The sequence below is a fragment of the Schistocerca serialis genome, chromosome 1 (genome assembly GCF_023864345.2).
Source record: "Schistocerca serialis cubense isolate TAMUIC-IGC-003099 chromosome 1, iqSchSeri2.2, whole genome shotgun sequence".
Lineage (NCBI taxonomy): Eukaryota > Metazoa > Arthropoda > Insecta > Orthoptera > Acrididae > Schistocerca > Schistocerca serialis.
This window is the reverse complement of record NC_064638.1, coordinates 505,325,008-505,344,319: the sequence shown is the minus strand read 5'-3', so window position 1 is coordinate 505,344,319 and position 19,312 is coordinate 505,325,008. Positions and strand designations below refer to the sequence as shown.

General features: G+C 39.0%; 1 protein-coding gene across 6 annotated transcripts in view; it reads left to right on the top strand.

Moving 5' to 3' along the window:
- Positions 1-19,312, top strand: part of LOC126474157 (polypyrimidine tract-binding protein 1) — a 277,481-nt gene that overhangs the window by 151,472 nt on the left and 106,697 nt on the right. The gene's annotated exons all lie outside the window — the stretch shown is intronic.

Genomic DNA, 19,312 nt, shown 5'->3' with positions numbered 1-19,312 from the left:
CTTCTCCTCCATTCCCTTAACTTGTCCATACCATCTCAGCTTTGATTTCTCTAACTCCTCCTGTAATGGTTCCACCTTCATTAACTCTCTGATCCTCTCATTTCGTATCCTGTCCGTCACTCCAATACTGTTTCTCAAGAATTTCATCTCACTGTCTTGTACTTCGCTGTCCTCTCTTCCTTTCATAACCCAGGTATCTGATGCATATGTCAGAATTGGGACATAGTATGACTGGTATATAACCTTTTTACTGATTAGGGATACATCCTTGTTCCATATCAGACTTCTGACACACTTCCAAAAAGCTTCGGCTTTTCTCCCCTGCTTGTTTATTTCTGTTGTTTTTCCCATGTTCCTGTATCAGCCTTCCTAGGTACTTGAAACTCTCCACTCTCCTCAATCGTTCCCCACCAATTGTTGTTCCTGCTGCTCCTCTCTCCTTTCTTGTTGTGATAATCATCTCTCTCTTACTTCTACTAAATTTCATGCTTATGTATTATATATCTTATTGCTAAGCTATGTTAAATGAAACTTTAAGATATTCAAATGTATTAACAGCCGTCAACGTTTTTCTCAACCATGCTTTACCTATGTAGTTTTTATTTCAAAACTTGGTTACAGTCACAGCCTCTGCAGCATTGTGCTCTTATTGTTACACTGTTAACGCGCAGTATAGAAAAGGCTAAGGCTGCATTCTTTTCCTTTGTGAAACATGCGCGTGGAACACGCTTAAAAAGTGCCGAGAAACAGGCTGGTCCTAATGTTTTTCGTAAATTTATGGAGATAATTGGCTTTGAAGTTTTTCCAGTGTTGTATATATGGCAGTTGATTAATGAACATTGAACGAGTAGTGCAGTAGTTAGCGTAATAAAATGTGAACCAAGCGCAGTTACTTGTGCATTGGTTCAAATCTCCCCAGTATCAAGTTTTTTCCTCGTTCAATTTTAGTTACCTACGTCTCTTAATTATAAAACTCATCATTATTTTTAATGAATAATATGAAATTACAGTTTCCATTTCAAATACAAATTCTTAATTATTGATGTTTTATGAATGACTGTTCATAAAAACGGCTCGAATTAAGAAAACATAATTTATTTTTTTCAGACAAAAAACAAACGAAATCCTCTTTATTTTGACTATGTCCATCGTTTTATACCACAGAGGTAGATAAGTATCGTAGAAACACAAAAGACAATTATTTTCACAGTATCGGGAACATCATACAAATGCTGCATTTTTACATATGCTACTGTACCATTACAATATGAACCCAACAGAACCTAGCTGCGGGATTTGGCCCGAGGAGTAACAAGACCGATAAGCTCCCTGGAACTACCGCACACAGTTTTTTCACACATCACTGCTGAACACTGGCGGAATATAGGCACTTTAAATTAGCACATTTTAGTATGGTTCACAACATTCCGATGCTCGTGGAGTATCCTCTGATGTCTTTTATGACATAATGTAAGATCTTTTAATGTTACACACTTAACGAACACACGGGCTTCCTACGTCGTCATAACTGTGCAAGCGCGGTGGCGCCTGTTATCTGGCACACTCTGGCAACTGCTGGAACGAACCTATTTCTAACAGGTGGCGGGAAAATATTGCAAATGATGGTTTGAAAAGCATACTTTCAGAGTAAATTTCCTTTTACGCAAATTGAACTATGTGTGAGAATGTACAATGAATTTTTTAAATCTCAGAGTGTTTGACTCTCATTTAAAAATCAACTCCTTGATGATCCATTTAGAAGAATTTCGAGCTCAGGTCAGACATTCATGTCGCTAAAAATTTTATTGGCACATGTGTATGATGTATCTTAAAGTGTAACACGTGCAAAAAAAAATCAATGTTGTGCGTGAAAGTTTTGTTTTTCTTGTAGTAACACTGTGTATATTTATTTAAACCATTAACTTTTCCTGTTTGTGTGTTCACACTACTTAACAGTGATCTTGCTATTGGCTGATTACATCACGTGTCCTATGCTCTGAATAACCGCTGTCATGGGTGACGAGATCACGTGATATAAGCTATGACTGGCTAACAAAAGTACATCGCAATCTCGATTTCAATGCTTTGGGAAGTACCATACGGTGTTCGGTGAAATTCGAGTTTATACTTTCATAATACGAAAATATGCAGCGTGTGTGTTGCTGCACATCAAAGATCTTTCCAAAACCGTTTTTTTTTTTTTTTCTTCTTCTTCTTGAGTTTAGTTTTCTAAAGTTCCAGGAAATTCTACACCTGTCTATAAAAGTGCAACCAATCATGGCATTGATAAGTTTTACGGTTCCGAGGGAAAATATGCTGTCATTTAACCCAAAAAAAGTGTGTTTTCACTTGGTAGAAAGCGTTTCTTTAACTGGGAAATCCAGGAATGTTTTTCCTTGTCCGCGTATTCACCCAGTTACAAATTACCAATGAATCAATGTATCTTCACACGAAGTTGTGCTTAGTTAGAACAAGGTCTTGTCAGTATAGTATGTGGTTTTAATCTTGTAACGTGAGAACTGACACCTTGTTCAGCGTGAAAGAATTCCACAGAAGTAACCCTTAGGAACAATTTTAGAGATCTATAATGAGTAATTCATTTTCATTTCATACCTGACCTGTACTAACTGTCAGTGGCGGTGTGTGCATGTTGAGTTTGTCATCAGTGTGTGTTGCAGAGAAATTACGGATTGATTTGTTTTCCAGTATAAAATTCACATTCTTATGCATCAACACTACCAAATGGCACACTAAGACACACTGAAGACTGCATAGGCTTCACATTTCCTAGCACTCTGCAAAATCTTGCTGTTTTGTTTATGCCATCCTACATGTAACACACAGACTCAGTTCAACTAGAGGAGAACAACTCCACATGCAATTATGCATCTTGAACTTATGCTGGTAGAGTTATCAGAAAATGGAAATATTTTATTGTACACAGTTCGTTCTCAAACAATGGTGTCCATAATAGTGACTATGATCTCACAAAATTGAAATACTTTTCAAAGATTTTCCATAATAATGCCAAGGCCTTAATTAGTGTAAAATGCATGAAACTGATGATTATATCAAATCTACAAGCATTTTTATTGAATTTCGAATAATGAGATTTTAAAGTTAATGAAGACTTAAAAGATAGCAGATAAATTCGGGAGTAAAGTCACCGAAGGTCAGCAACAAAAATTGTAAACATGGCTGCAGTGAGTGAGGCACGGGTAAGTAGTCAGTCAAGCACACACATCAGATTAGTAGTGATATTAAAGTGGTATACTGATATTGTGAAGAGAAGGGGATTTGAATCAAATATATGAATGTGCATTATTCTGCTGGAATAAAAAATTGACGTTAATAATTACGTAACGTCACATACATACATACATAAAATATCTTTTGCAGTAACGTAATATTCAGTCTAGTAATTAGAACACCCCTCTTTGTTTCCTACTCTTTCCTTACGTAACAGTCGGTATTGGTTATAAATAATTGATTATGTGATTTAAAAAATCACCAAAAACTTGACTTTGGGTGAGTAGACAGGAATTAAAATTGCCTCTCGTTGAAGGCGAATTCTTAGTGCCAGTCGTTCCTCTCACTTTCCCACCCCCACCCCACCCCCATGATCATCTTCTTGTTTGTATGGTACTACCTCTTTCAGTTAATGGTCAAAAATAGAATTCTGTGTAGTTTTGGGTGTGAATAGTGTACAGTTTATCGCTATCATTCAATTGCCCCACGGTTGTGCTATATTTGACATCCTGCTCTGCAGAAAGAATATTTCCCCTAGATCTTTCTGCATACAATAAACTTCACGCTCAAGAAACAGGACCTGATTCTCGCCATTACCGTATTTACTCGATTCTACGCCGCACTTTTTTTCCGGTTTTTGTAATCCAAAAAACCGTCTGCGGCTTAGAATCGAGTGCAAAGCAAGCGGAAGTTCTTAAAAATGTCGGTGGGTGCCGCCACAACTTAGTTCTGCCGTTGAATATATGTAGCGCTACACAGGCATGCTTCGTAGGCACAAAGATAAATATTGGCACCAAAACCTCTGCGTCAGTAAAAGTGGAAGACAAGATTTTTTTTCTCCGTGCCGAGTTTCGACCACTGCATTTTCATACATTATCCAACGATTTAAATACAAAGTCCGTATTGTTCATCTTCGAATGTAGCAGCATTTCGATGTACTACGAAAACCCGACTGGCAAGAATGTTTAGGATGTTTGTCAATATGGCCAACTCTACGTTCTGAATTTTTTCCTATCTGTGAGAAGAGATGGTTGCTAATAGGAATTTTTATAAATTGTGAATCACATGCAGTATTCACATCACCATAAGAATAATACGAATATAAACATTTTGCCATGTATTGTTTGGTGTTTGCTGCTATCTCATTTAAATCCTGTCTGCTTAATAAACCACAAAACTAGTGAGACAACAGCAAACGCGGAAGAATATACATATCATGTCATGTTTGTATTCGTATTATTCTTATGCTAAACAGTGATACAGTCAGAAATGAAGCGAGACAATTGACGACATTTTTAAATCTAAGATGACTCTAATTTCTGTGCAGAATGTAATGTACTAAAGAGGCGCCTGCAAAGATTTTCTAATGGAGAAAAATTTCCACTAAACTCCCGTTCAGAACATCTATCATACGCAGTCTATTACTTGGTTCTTGTTGATCTTTATCAAAGAAAGCAGCAGTGCAAGTAACAACAAGTAGCAGTCTCTTGCCATTGTTTCGCTAATGAGACGATTCCTCTCTCTCTCTCTTTTTTTTAAGTGGCGACAGGCCGTAAACACGCAGTATCAGAGTAAGACAAACAATGCATGACACAGTACAGTAATGAATTTTCAGCGTAGAGTGACGTAAACACCTATAACAGAGAAAACTGCGCTTATCAGATCAAAGAAAAATAAGCAATCAATTCAAACCAGACGAAGCACATGAAAAAGCAAGGGTACCAGTACAAATATGGACGGAGCGCCTGACGCATAGCAATGGCTACCTGGTAAAGCTTAACTGCTAAGCTTACGACTCGAACCAAACTACTGTAGCTGTATCGTCATTCATTCGACCTAAATTGTCTCGTATTACAGTGGACCAGCTTTTGTTTCGATTTGGAGATGCGGCCTAAAACTTTTCTCTCCCCTTGAATTTCGAGTCTCAAATTTCAGGTGCGGCTTAGATTCGGGAAATTTTTTTCCCTTGATTTCGAGTCTCATTTTTTAGGTGCGGCTTAGATTTGAGTGCGGCTTGGACTCGAGTAAATACGGTACATCAGCCCTAGTCGGAGACATAAAACGTGAACACTCCTGTGACAGTGATACTGTACAGACTAGGAATGTCAAAATAGTGAAATTCATGGAAAATACCTGAATTTTTCTTTTCTTTCCTTCACTGCTTGCTCAATATAGAGATTGAATAACATCGGGGACAGGCTACAACCCTGTCTCACACCCTTCCCAACCACTGCTTCCGTTCCTGCCCCTCGACTCTTATAACTGCCATCTGGTTTCTGTACAAATTGTAAATAGCCTTTCCCTGTATTTTACCCCTGCCACCTTCAGAATTTGAAGAGAATATTCCAGTCAACAGTGTCAAAAGCTTTCTCTAAGTCTACAATGCTAGAAAAGTAGGATTCCCTTTCCTTGATCTATTTTCTAAGATAAGTCGTAGGGTCAGTATTGCCTCACGTGTTCAGACATTTCTACGGAATTCAAACTGATCTTCCCCGAGGTCGGCTTCTACCAGTTTTTCCATTTGTCTGTAAAGAATTTGTGTTAGTATTTTGTAGCCGTGGCTTATTAAACTGATAGTTCGGCAATTTTCACATCTGTCAACACCTGCTTTCTTTGGGATTGGAATTATTATATTCTTCTTGAAGTCTGAGGGTATTGCACCTGTCTCATACATCTTGCTCACCAGATGGTAGAGTTTTGTCAGGACTGGCTCTCCCAAGGCTATCAGTAGTTGTAATGGAATGTTGTCTATTCCTGGGCCTTGTTTTGACTTAGGTCTTTCAGTGCTCTGTCAAACTCTTCACGCAGTATCTTATCTCCCATTTCATCTTCATCTACATCCTCCTCCATTTCCATAATATTGTCCTCAAGAACATCGCCCTTGTACAGACCCACTATATACTCCTTCCACCTTTCTGCTTTCCCTTCTTTGCTTAGGACTGGGTTTCCATCTGAGCTCTTGATATTCATACAAGTGGCTCTCTTTTCTCCTAAGGTCTCTTTAATTTTCCTGTAGGCTGTATCTATCTTACCCCTAGTGAGATAAGCCTCCACATCCTTAGATTTGTCCTCTAGCCATCCCTGCTTAGCCATTTTGCACTTCCTGTCGATCTCATTTTGGAGACGTTTGTATTCCTTTTTGCCTGCTTCATTTACTGCATTTTATATTTTCTCCTATCATGAATTAAATTCAATATTTCTTCTGTTACCCAAGGATTTCTTCTAGTCCTCATCTTTTTACCTACTCGATCCTCTGCTCCCTTCACTACTTCATCCGTCAAAGCTACCCATTCTTCTTCTACTGTATTTCTTTCCCCCATTCTTGTCAGTTGTTCCCTTACGCTCTCCGTGAAACACTCTACAACCTCTGTTTCTGTCAGTTGATCCAGGTCGTCTCTCTTTAAATTCCGCATTTTGCAATTTCTTCAGTTTTAATCTAAGATTCGTAACCAATAGATTGTGGCCACAGTGCATATCTGCTCCTGGAGATGTTTCAGAGTTTAAAATCTGGTTCCTAAAGCGCTGTGTTACCATCACACAATCTATCTGAAACCTTCCAATGTCTCCAGGCCTCTTCCTCATATAGTCTTCTTTCAAGTTTCTTAAACCAAGTGTTGGCTATGAGACGCTGTGTGCAAAATTCTACCAAGCAGGTTTGCCTTTCATTCCTTACCCCATTCCATATTCACACACTGCTTTTCCTTCTCTTCCTTTACCTATTACCGAATTTGAGCCCCCCCCCCTCCCCCGACTTTTGTCTCCCTTCACTATCTGAATAATTTCTTTTATATCATCACACATTTCTTAAATTTCTTCGTCATCTGCGGACCTAGTTGGCATATAAACTTGTAATAATGTGGTAGGAGTGGGCATTTTGTCTGTCTTGTGTACAATAATGTGTTCAGCATGCTGTTCATAGTAGCTTACTGATGCTCCTCTTATAGATATCATACGAAAGTGTTGGTATGTTGACACACACACACACACACACACACACACACACACACACACACACACACACACATAAAATTCAAGCTTTCGCAACCATGGGTTGCGAAGGCTTGAAATTTGTGTTTGTTATTGTTTCTATCAACGTACCAACGCTTTCGTTTGGTAAGTTACATAATTTTTGTTTATATATATTGAAACCTACTCCTGCATTAACGCTATTTGATTTAGTATTTATAACCCTATATTCACCTGACCAGAAGTCTTGTTCCTCCTGCCACTGAACTTCACTAATTCTTACTTTATCTAACTTTAATTTATCCATTTCCCTTTTCAAAATTTTCTAATCTACCTGCCTGATTAAGGGATCTGACATTAACACATACAGTAAGCAAATGAGCCAGTTGCATCCAGCTTTTACATTTATTTCTGCCTTCCACTCTTGTAGCAATATCTTGTGCTGTAACTATTGAAGTGATACCGAGTAGAATACGTGCATACTGCTGTAATTAAATGGGAATTTTATATACAGCATATATGTTCTAAATTCGAGATTTTGGTCATTTCTCAAGTCAAATTAGCAGACCGTCCAGTCTTTCAACTGGTTTCAGTGATCATGAATTTGTTAGGTAAATGCACAGTGCACTCATGATGGGGACAATTAAGTAAATTGTAGAAAACAACCATAGGTGAGCTATGAGTGTTTAGTGAACTTTTTTTTTTTTAATATTAGGTTATCAAGTAAGTAAACTCCAGTCTGCCAAATTGTTAAAAGTTAGGAATTCTGCTTTCAGTTTCTCTCTTGTATCTTCATAGACATAACGTAAATATAAAAAAAAAATGACTCACTTCAGTACAGTATGGCTCTAGGGTACAGTTTTCTTTGGAGCCAAAAGAGGTCCTTCGCTTATTATTTAAATTCCTTGTTCAAATGTATGTTAGTCTTCTGTTGCCTAGCAGCTTCTTAACCAATGGTATATCACTGAATCAGTTGTCACCAGTAATGTTAAGATGACTCCCGTTGAGAAGTTCCATCAGTCTCTTAACTATTTTTGTAGGAGAATTGCTTTGCTTGAAAGGCCACTGGCTGAGTGCCAATGTAAGTTTCCACATAAAAGTATAGGCATTTTTAGCATCTAACAAAGCAAATGTCTTAATGCTGTTCTTGGAAGGCTTTTGGAAGATATTGTCTGAACCGGCAATTTCCAGAAAAATTAAGTTACTTTTTATCAACAGTTAAATATTCACATGTGACAGTGTTTTGAAGAACTGTTAAAAAAACTCAAAAATTTCTCTAACTGGTGATAATTTATCAATTTCTTTCTGAAGCCTTGGCCTGCAAGTCATCAAAACATAAACATCTCACAAGCAACCTAATAATTTTTCACCCATAATTAGGTAATGGGATTCAAAGCTGTTGCCTCTGGAGTTATCCTAGAGCATGCTACTGTTTTTTCTAGAGCTTTCTGGGGTTCCTTTTACGTATGGTATGCCGAAAAGTGGTCTTATTTGTCTTGTCAGCGATTTAGCATCTCTTTCACTAAAATTTGATTTAAAGTTTCTTACCTAAATATTTGTGCAGTAGACATTGCTGCCTAAGAAAACGTCTAATAACTTTTCTTCAGAAACTAGTGCTGAAGTTTGCATTCTGGGCCACGGAGAAGAGTTGCTGTATTCTCTGACCTAGTTCTTACATTTCTGTTTGGATAAGAATCAGGCGATTTTGTTTTAATCCCTTCTGAAGATAACAGGAACCACTAAGACTAATTGTTGTTATCATGTTCGTTTGCAGATCATTCAATTTCAGTATCATGATCACTTTCCATTAGTTAATTTTCACTTGAATTGGCTTCTTCATGGTCACTGTCCCCTCCTCGAGCCACTTCATCCACACGTGTCAGGAGACCTCCAAACAGGTGAAGAACTTCAGTTCCTCTGCATCAAACAGCACTAAAATAGACATGTTTGAGTATCAGTTCCTGTAAGTTATACTACATATTGAAGGCTGCATACATAATCACGTTAGTTAACATAGTTGCTATATATCAGATTAGTACAAAAATCATGTATTTTGCTAACTATGTATTTAGTGTGAAATAGGTTTTTAAAAAGGGGAAAATCTTCCATCAGAAATTGATATGTAGTTACATGCATGGTGGACAGTTGTTCCCTCCGTCACTTCAGTGTACTGGTACTATCAGTTTATCTGTTCAACTTCAAATTTAAATGGATCTTGAACAATGAACAGATTTGAAAGGTACTGATCATGGAAACGTGTAATTTTCAAACATAATAGAACTAGTTGCAATTTCAAACACTGGGTGACAGGTCAGGTTGTCACTGCACGGTTAACAACAGTGGCAGTTGATATAAGCCTTGTAGAAAATAAATTTAATGAACATGAATTGTAATTTACTGAATTTGTTTTGAAAATACATGGTTGGGATCTGCAGGTTACGTAGCAGAATATATCTTTCTAGGGTGCTAATAGCCGGTTTTTTCATTTATTAGTCCTCCATTCGTTTACCTTCATTAGTCTTATAGTTAAAGTGAAAATATTCAAGTAGTTGTTTTGCAATATCGATGTGTGTAGAGAAATGTTGTTAGCAGCACTTCTGAGTGACATACCAATGGTTATAAATTCTATTAGTTGGAGTGAGGTCACATGAAAGGCAAGGCATGTAAGTGTAGCTGTATAATAGATTTGTCCTAAAGGTTTAAATTAAAAGTGTCCACTAACAGATTCTGTTCAGGAGTGAATAACTGTAATAATGCACGCAGTAGTTTCATAAATCACCCAAAATCATCAAACGGAGCCCTGTGTATCGTGAATTCCTGAGAACACTAGCTTCAATATGCTGCTAACAGCAAAATCGGGAAGTGCCAGAAGCGGCAACTTGGGCCTGAACTTCGTTCCGAAAGTCATTTGTGGTCCCTGAATAACTCTAAATCTTAATGTAAAGTTATTACTCAGCTTGGACTATCAGAAACAAAACTATACAAACACGATTAACTCGAGTGGTGCCTGGCGACCAAATTGTTCTACGTCGCGTGTGATTCATCAGATTGCAATCTAGGATTTACCCACACGTGCGGGGCCGCTACGGCAGGTATTACACTATGAGATTTCTTTGTCAAAGTTGATATGTCAAATATTTGTCAAAGAAGTTTGATGGTGTAATAGGGCACTTCGTCTTATCTCGTCTGTCGTACAATATATTTAATCAAATCTAGGGCCTCGCTGTAGATTTTATCATAAGTCGCTTGTCTTCTGTTCACTGCAGTGTGACATGTTACCACGATGAGCGCTAGAATCGCTGTAGCGTTCTGTCTTCTGTAGTGTGCTTATAAATATGGCCGGTAAATACAATTAGTGTGTACCGTCAACTACAAAATTTTAGCCGTGAGATACGGTTTTCGGACACAAAATGTAATTGACTTGATTACAAAGTAAAAATGGTTCTTAATGCGCATAAAGTGTAGTCAACATTTAATTAACTTAAGACAATGGTCCTGTTGCTTTATAAATTGCTGCACACGTTTCAGGTATTTTCGTCGGTGTGTACTGTGGTATTAGAGTGCCGTACTGTAAGCTAGAGTAACTCTCTCCTGTAGCTAGGAATCGGAGTGTGACATGGAGCCTGCCTTCTGCAGATATAGCTGTTCTTCAGTGAGTATTGTGCTGTGTGATATGAGGATAGACTTCCCTGACCGCATACTGAAATGTATGCTCATCCATTCTTAAGTAATTTATGTAAAACTTGACGTCCTCCAAAACCAGCTCACATAACAAGTTTTGTGGAATCCTTTCATCGTCTCTTCGTAAAAACCAAGGCTTCTCCCGGGTACGTCCCCCCCCCCCCCCCTCTCTCTCTCTCTCTCTCTCTCTCTTCCACATGTGCGCACAGTGCAATTGTGGTACATGGCATCTGCTGCGGTTAATAACAAGTTGTTCTTGTCAGCCATCTTGAACTTCGACGAAAAATATCATGACAGTGTAATACCCAAGCCCCTACTACACCGTATTGAAGAACTGTCCCACAATTGAAGCAGCTGATCGCCGCCATTTGCAGGGATGAATCCTAGTACTGGGGTTGTGATTTGAAGTATATGAGACGCAACAAGAGCAAATTGAAGCACAAATTAAACACGTTTGTTTAAAAAAAATACTGAGTATTCGAGTCTATTTTAAAAGTATACTTAAATGAATGAAGTTTCCTAATTTCCGAAATACCTCTGCACAGAGACGCGAAATTTAAGAATGTAAGGCTTTTGCCTGACAAGGTGGAACGAGTTTACATAGTTACTTGCATTAGATAATTACATGAAACTTTCAAAGTAGCAGACAGTACGATTATATTTACCCCTAATTCCTTTGCCATTGCAATATCAGTGGAAAGTCCATCATAAGTAACAGCTAACACACTGACATTTAAATCATACAACATTGTAATGGCCCTCTCCAATAACATGTCACTGTAAGTAGCGTTAATAAGCGAGATTACTTTATCGTTTAGTTATCTTTTAGTTCTTCTAAAATATTTGCTAATTTGCAAATCTTTTGCGTCTGTCTTTTGCACTTTTTGTTCACTGTATTTAACTTAGTCTTACATTGCACAATTTTTGCTTTCTTCCTTTCTTCAATTTTCTCGAACTTTTCCTTCAGCTTACTTGGGCCTGATGGACGTAAATAATTGTGGCCTTCAGTGTAACCAGAAACATGCACATTAACACACAAGTTTTCTGCTGTCTCTCAACATTTCTTGGCTTTGGAGGTTTCCTTGCCTTGGTAACCTGGAAAAGGAACGTTCAAAATTATACACACTGACAATATTTCCACACTATTTAACCTAGGCTTATATTGCACAATTTCCAGGACACTATACCTTTTTCAAATGAGCTGGAAATCCAAATACTGTCGGTATAGCATCGTCGTTCAGCTGACGTCTATTTACATAATTTTGCATGTAACAATTCTCTTCAAAATGAAGAGACCACAGCAAATGATTTGCTGTCGGTTGGAAGTTCTCTCTTCGAGTAGCAACTATCCATTTTCGATTTAGAAAATAATTTGTAAGGGGAAACCTAAACAAACGCTAATGATGTATTATTTCTCCACGAAAATACTATATACGAGTAATAGAAAGTAACAAAGAACCAGAAATGACTGACCTGTGAAATGTAACATTGTTCCCGTCTTCGTCTTTGCTTCCATTCTTACTGTTAGAATTAAAAGCAGTACACGAACGAACCATGTTTACGCAGTTTCCCTGCAAATGGCGACTTCTATCACGTTCAATGTGGGGACGCGACACTAGCGCCAATGCGCGGTCTAGTTTTTATTTAGTAAATCTATGGTAATACCCATTTTTAGCGCCATGTCAAAGATCTTTCTCAAATAAATTTGACGAATATTTGATATCTTTGATCAAATCTTCGATAAAGAAATTTGGTAGTGTAACACCGGCCTAAGCCAGGAGCGTTGGCTATTGTCGCCGATGTGCATAGACTAATGAGTTGCATTGTTGAGTCAGTCCATGCATTCATGGTGTCAGACAGCGTGTACCCATATTGTTTGAAAGCTTTTTTTAATTAATATAAGTGACATTTAGAATTATGTGAGTACATTGTTGGTGTAAATGTAGGATCAAATTTGAAAAAAAATATTACAAATAAAAAGTATCGTCAACGCTTACTTTCACGTGGTATTTAACATTGAAGATGACCAGCGAACTATTCGGCGACGAGAGACGTCAGTGGTTGTTGACAATATGCTTAACAATTACATTGTTAAGAAACACGCTACGTTTGATGTGTAGTAAGCAGTAAGAATTATTGTATACTTAGATCATCACTGGAACTATTAACAGAGGTGGCGCTTAGTTAAAAACCAGTCTGTAGACAAAAAGTCGTAGAATATGTAGTGTTCATTATTTATTTACTGTTTGATACATGTTTCTATGCCCTACAGATTCAACACAGAACATTGACGTTCTGAGGTCGGTTGTTATCGGCCATTTACGTTGTTCCAATATCACGTGCTCCCTATACAGATCTACTGTACGGACGAATGCTCAACACACAATGTGAAAATCTCAATGCAAACGAGGAAGTTACACCGTAGGACCATTTATTTACTTCCAGAACTTCGATCGGGAAGCTTGTAGATGAGATTTCATTGCCAAGAGATGGTTTTTGTAAATTAGGGAAGACATGAAAATTTATATTCGCTGCCTAGGAACTCATTTCGTCCTCATTGTTGGCAGATAAACTTACATAGAAAATTTTGTAGCACTTAGTGACTTCTGTTTGTACATCTCCCGTGAATGCTGTTACACTGAGCTGCTTGTGGCGCGATTAGAACAACCTTAAAAATAATTGCTTGACGCAGTTCATACAGCCTGTTGTCGGTTTTGACATTATGAAGGATCTCGTAGATCCTACGATGTAGCAATGGTCCACACTATTGCGGGCACCATGTTTACCCACAGTGGACTTAACGGCCTCGCATCCGACTTAAAGGTGAAGATTGGAAGTAAATAAGTAACGAAGGAGGTACCCTCGTGTGTGCTGGTGTAGTCCCCTCACGACATAATTCCTGCTGCAATTTTAAAATTCAATCTGCGGAAGGATGCGCGTCGGTAGCTGTCGCCTTTGGCCTGCCACTTGCACTCAATGTCAGTTCGCGGGCTTTTCAGAAGACCAGGCGTCCCGTTGGCGACTGTGTTCTGGTCACCGGTGGTAGATTGGAACTCTAATCTCACGGTTACTTTTAATCAAAAGTTTCAGAAGAAATGAATAAAATTGCGTTTGACCCCATTTCTAACGGCGTATAATTTCTTGCTCAAGGGTCTCGTTTTTATGGCTTTAGGAGCTTCGAAGAAGTAATAGTTGGGATAATTTCCTTGGGCGCACGACAAATTGAAGATCTTCATTCACTGTTGTTAAATTAATTTGCATAAATCGCAATGTATTGACGAAAAATTAGCAATTGATGGTCCCCTATTCGATAGTCGGCAAGCCAACTTAAAACTGTGTTAATCATGTATCATGATCATTAAGGGAAGAACGACCGATATTAATGCTTTATGTAAGGATGTATTTTTGTGATTTAACTGTCTTCTTCACTATCCGAAATTTGTTGAAACATTTGCCTCACTGGATACAAGGGAAGGGGTGCGCACCGAATTATGTGAATGTGCGTAGTGCTATTCTTGTAGCTATTCCGATGGAAATTTTCGAGCAGCTTTAAGAGCTGCGTTTGCAATGTACTTTCTCATTCGTTAATCCTATTTGCTTAAAGGCCCCTGTAACTACCATCATTTCGTCAAACTTAGCTATGCTTGCCATTATTTGACCGTGTACGACGCTGTTTGTTTGTCAAGCATAGATAGTGTTCGACGTGTTTGTGAGAGTTCGGCAAGAAGGCGGACATTGTGTCGATGTGTCGCCTTATATGTTTAGTGGAAAATTGATTTATTATAATTTAACTCACTGCGTCGTTAGTTTCGGAACTACAGAAATATGATCTAGTATAAAAACAAAATAGCACTGGGAGTTACCAAACGGGTAGAGGTATTGCATGTTTCCCAGCCACATAACGCATGAAAAGGATATGAACAAAATCAATATTTTACGCTTACAATAACACACAAGCGGGAATAAAAGAAATAGTTTTCCGGGTCTTCCATGGACAACGTGAGCTACATGTTCCCAAGTTGTGGTATTTTAATGAACTGTCATTAGAGGACCGAGAAGAAGAGAATAAATTTTCATATATATGAGCCTCCTTTTTAATATGAGGGCGAAGTAACGCTAAAGTAGTTAATAAACGTCTCACTGTCTTATCAGCAGAAAGTTTCTGTAATCATTAGATTCTGGTTGTAATATTTCCAATAACAGGTTTCCAGTTGTACATTTATCACTGATTTTAAACCCTTCCCTGGACCAACGTATTATTTGCGTCTTCTTTAAACACATTGCCGGAGTCAGTTATTACCTTCAGTCCTAGGACATGATTGATGCAGCTCTCCATGAATCTATAAATGCTTCAGCAGCATTTGTAGCCATTCCCACTAGTGCCAAATTATGTCGTGGTTTTCAGTCCAGAGACTGGTTTGATGCAGCTCTCCATGCTGCTCTATCCTGTACAAGCTTCATCATCTCACAGTACCTACTGCAACGTACATCCTTCCGCATCTGTTTAGTGTACTCATCTCTTGGTCTCCCTCTACGATTTTTACCCTCCGCCCTGCCCTCCAATACTAAATTAGTGATCCCTTGATGCCTCAGAATATGCTCTACCAACCGATCCCTTCTTCTAGTCAAGTTGTGCCACAAATTTCTCATCTCCCCAATTCTGTTCAGTACCTCCTCATTATTTATGTTATCTACCCATCTATTCTTCACCATTCTTCTGTAGCACCACATTTCGAAAGCTTCTATTCCCTTCTTGTCTAAACTATTTATCGTCCATATTTCACTTCCATACGTGGCTACATTCCATACAAATACTTTCAGATAATATTTCCCGACACTTAAATCTATACTCGATGTTAACAAATTTCTCTTCTTCAGAAACACTTTCCTTGCCATTGCCAGTCTACGTTTTATATTCTCTCTACTTCGACCATCATTAGTTATTTTGCTCCCCAAATAGCAAAACTCCTTTACTACTTTAAGTGTGTCGTTTCCTAATCTGACACCAGCAGCATCACCCGATTTACCTAGACTACATTCCATTATCCTCGTTTTGCTTTTGTTGATGTTCATCTTATATCCTCCTTTCGAGACACTGCCCATTCCGTTAATTTGCTCTTGCCCTCAAGAACATCGCCGTTGTACAGACCCTCTATATACTCCTTTCACCTTACTGCTTATACGAAAATCGTTTGCTTCAAAAGTAAGGTTGACGTGTATACAGGCTTCTTTTCATACATCCGTAGTTAGATACGAGCGAACTTTTAATAAGTTTCACTGTCCATTCGAAGAAAGTTGATCTAATGATCAGGTTCTGAGAATAATACTTCCTATGGCAGATTTTCATGAGTAACTCTTCCATTTTAAACCATTCCCCGGGCCAGAGTCATATTTTCTTCATCTTCAAGCACAGTGCCAGTCAATGCCAGGACTGCTTTTTCTGCAGTTTCCGTCATCACTACTGTGAAAATACTCGTAAACTTTTAACAGCGTCTGCATTAACGTGAGGTAAGACACACGTTTGAACATGTACGGGCTTTGCTTGGCAAATCCGTGGCTAGATAAGAGCGATTTTGTTTAACACCTTTGACAGTTTTCTAGGACCTTACGGACACACGACGACGAACAATATCAGAGTTAGGATTGGATTTTGTAAGCGTTGTCTTCTGTAGGTGACTTTCATTACCTTAGGATTCTTCCAAAAATCTAGGCCTGACATCAGCTTTTTTCATGTATAGATTTCTGTAGTTGCTGAGCCTTAAATTGGTCTACACACACACACACACACACACACACACACACACACACCTAGTTACTTGACTGTTGCGATTAATGTAGTAACAGGTTCAGTCACGTAGTCATGCGATATTTTTATCTATTTATTATGCACATCATTATTTCATTCACTTTTTTGAAGTTCGGGCGACAGTGTTTCCAAGAAGTGCCGACCTGCTGTGGTCGCAAAATTTCGTTACAGCCTTGTGACTCCATTTCGTCCTAATGCGCAGCGTCTGGCAGCTGTAGCAGCATAACTACAAAATTTTATCTAACAGATCGATCATTGGTGTATTGCAGCCGTTAATGGTCCTTGTCTTATTTTCTTCATATAGGCTTTGCTCTCGGTAGCACTCAGAATTAGTGAAAAGCTTGTAGGCTCTAGCAGGAGCTATGATACTAGTCGGTGAATTGGCGTTCACTAGCCCATGAAACCCTAATAACTCCTTTAATGGAATCTGCGAAGTTCTACGGCACCTGGCGAAGTTCGTAGACTTGCTTAGTTTCGTTTCCAAGGTAATGCATGGTACTTCGCAGAACAATAATGCGGGAGGGCGTACTTGGTTGTTGGACTTAGAGTTAGCTGCTTTATTGCGTGGCGTTACAAATAATGTAACTAGTGGCGGCACTGAACGTCCAATGATACTGTTCTGATGGCCGATGCGGCCCTGTCCAATCTGTAAGCTCACGGGCGGTAGTCCCAACTCCCTGCTGCATCATGGAATTCTATTCGGCTTAATAATGGCTTTTAATAAAAGCGACCGTCGAGATACGGAAACTCGTAATGAACGGACCAACTTGGTCCAGTAATTCCTAACCGACCTTATCTGGGGAACGCTATAAGAGGCCGACAGCAACCTCCACCACGGCACTGGCACGTGTCGGTTGCTATTTAAGCTAGCACCTGTTAATACATTACGACAAAAAGAAAACAGTCCGCCTGTCAAGTTAATTTCATTGTTCGGTGACATAGGCGAACGAAAAATTTTTTGGGAAACTTTTTTTACTTTGATAGCCGATCTTCATAGATTTTTGAGCTAAACCCAAATACAGCCTTAATTTTTTGTATCACCCATAGTTTTCGAGCAATATGCTTTTTATTGTATACTAAAAAAATCCTATGCTATATGGTAAACGGGGAAATTAATGACACGCTTTGTTACAATATAAGCACGGTTTGTATTTACAGTAAGCAACTTAAAACAATATGTGTTAGTAGGGGTTTCACTTCTCAGCTGGAATTGGTTTGTATTGTTTCACTTTTTTCTTTGAAGCTTGTGGTGTAGCTTTTTCTACGATGAGTCGCTTGCTGAACTTCTCGGTGAAATGACCAACATCAGTCCCCCATCATGTTGTTGTTCCAAGATCACCAATGGTATGTGTGTTCTTTCGGACACAACACATTTCAGAATAATGTCACATGTACTGTCACTGGTTACAGTTTTGAGGGCATGAGTCCCCCAATGTAAATATGCCGAATTGAAGTCATCGCTTGTTACAACGTCCTAACCAGGAAAATTACTAATGATGTTTTGCAAGTTCTCTCGTGAAACTACCACTACCACTAGAGCTCCTGACCCAGGCAGTGTAGAAAGGTATCAGATTAGCAGTCTTGACCTACCTTCCGCACTTCATCCGGATTAATTCACATTCGGTATACGTGGCAACCTCCCTATATACTGTAGACTTATTTATTCAATAAATACGCTGCCACCCTTGGCAACAAACCATTCCTAAGGTAAATTTTCCAGTCTGAACTTAGGATGTCATTGCTATCCGCTTTCGGTAAACAACATTCTGTTCTTGGTACTATCTTGGCATTTTTACTTTCTATAAGCGATACCAATTATGGGACATTTCCTTGGATGCATCTGCTGTTTACTAATTTCAGATGAACATTTTCGGTATCTAATCTCCGAGGAAGAGTATTTTCTGAGAATACGGTAGCTGATGTAACTTCAGATTTTAGCAGGCAATTCGTCTCTGATTGCAAGACACGCCACATCCTCTTTACCACTCTAGTAGATGCTTCCTGCGTTTAGTGCATTCCTGACTTTTTGAAGGGAATTCTGCTCCAACTTAGAGAATCGTAACTGACACTGAGTACGATCCTATAAATTGCTTAGCCTGCATCTTCGGTGTGATACTAGTTGCGTTCACCAAATCACCCATCGCCGAAAAGAGTGGGGGATGGCCTCAGTACATAGGTGGCAGGTGTCATTCGTGCCGTCATGTCACTGTTTGCAACCGGTTGTAGCCTCCACGTCACAGACGAAACCATCCAGCGAACGTACCGAGTGCACACACACATTCTTTCCCGCCCTGCATGCTTCTTTCCTGAGGGACTCTTTTAGCCGCAGTGGAGCTCCCAGTGATTAGCATACCTGCACTCTGCCAAAGTCCAGACTAGACAAGAAAAGCGGCTCCTGACCCAACAGGAAAGACATTCCATGCTGCCTCAGAAGTATTATTGGAACTGGGTAGCTCCTCATCTCTGCTGCTAAGGCGTAAAGAGCCAGCAGTGCAGCCCATTCTCTCTTTGGCTTTCCATCCAGTGACCTATGAACCCACCACTATCCGCCACACTCTGGAGAGACGTCCACAGCTCGTGGTCTAATGACTAGCGTTGCTGCCTCTGAAT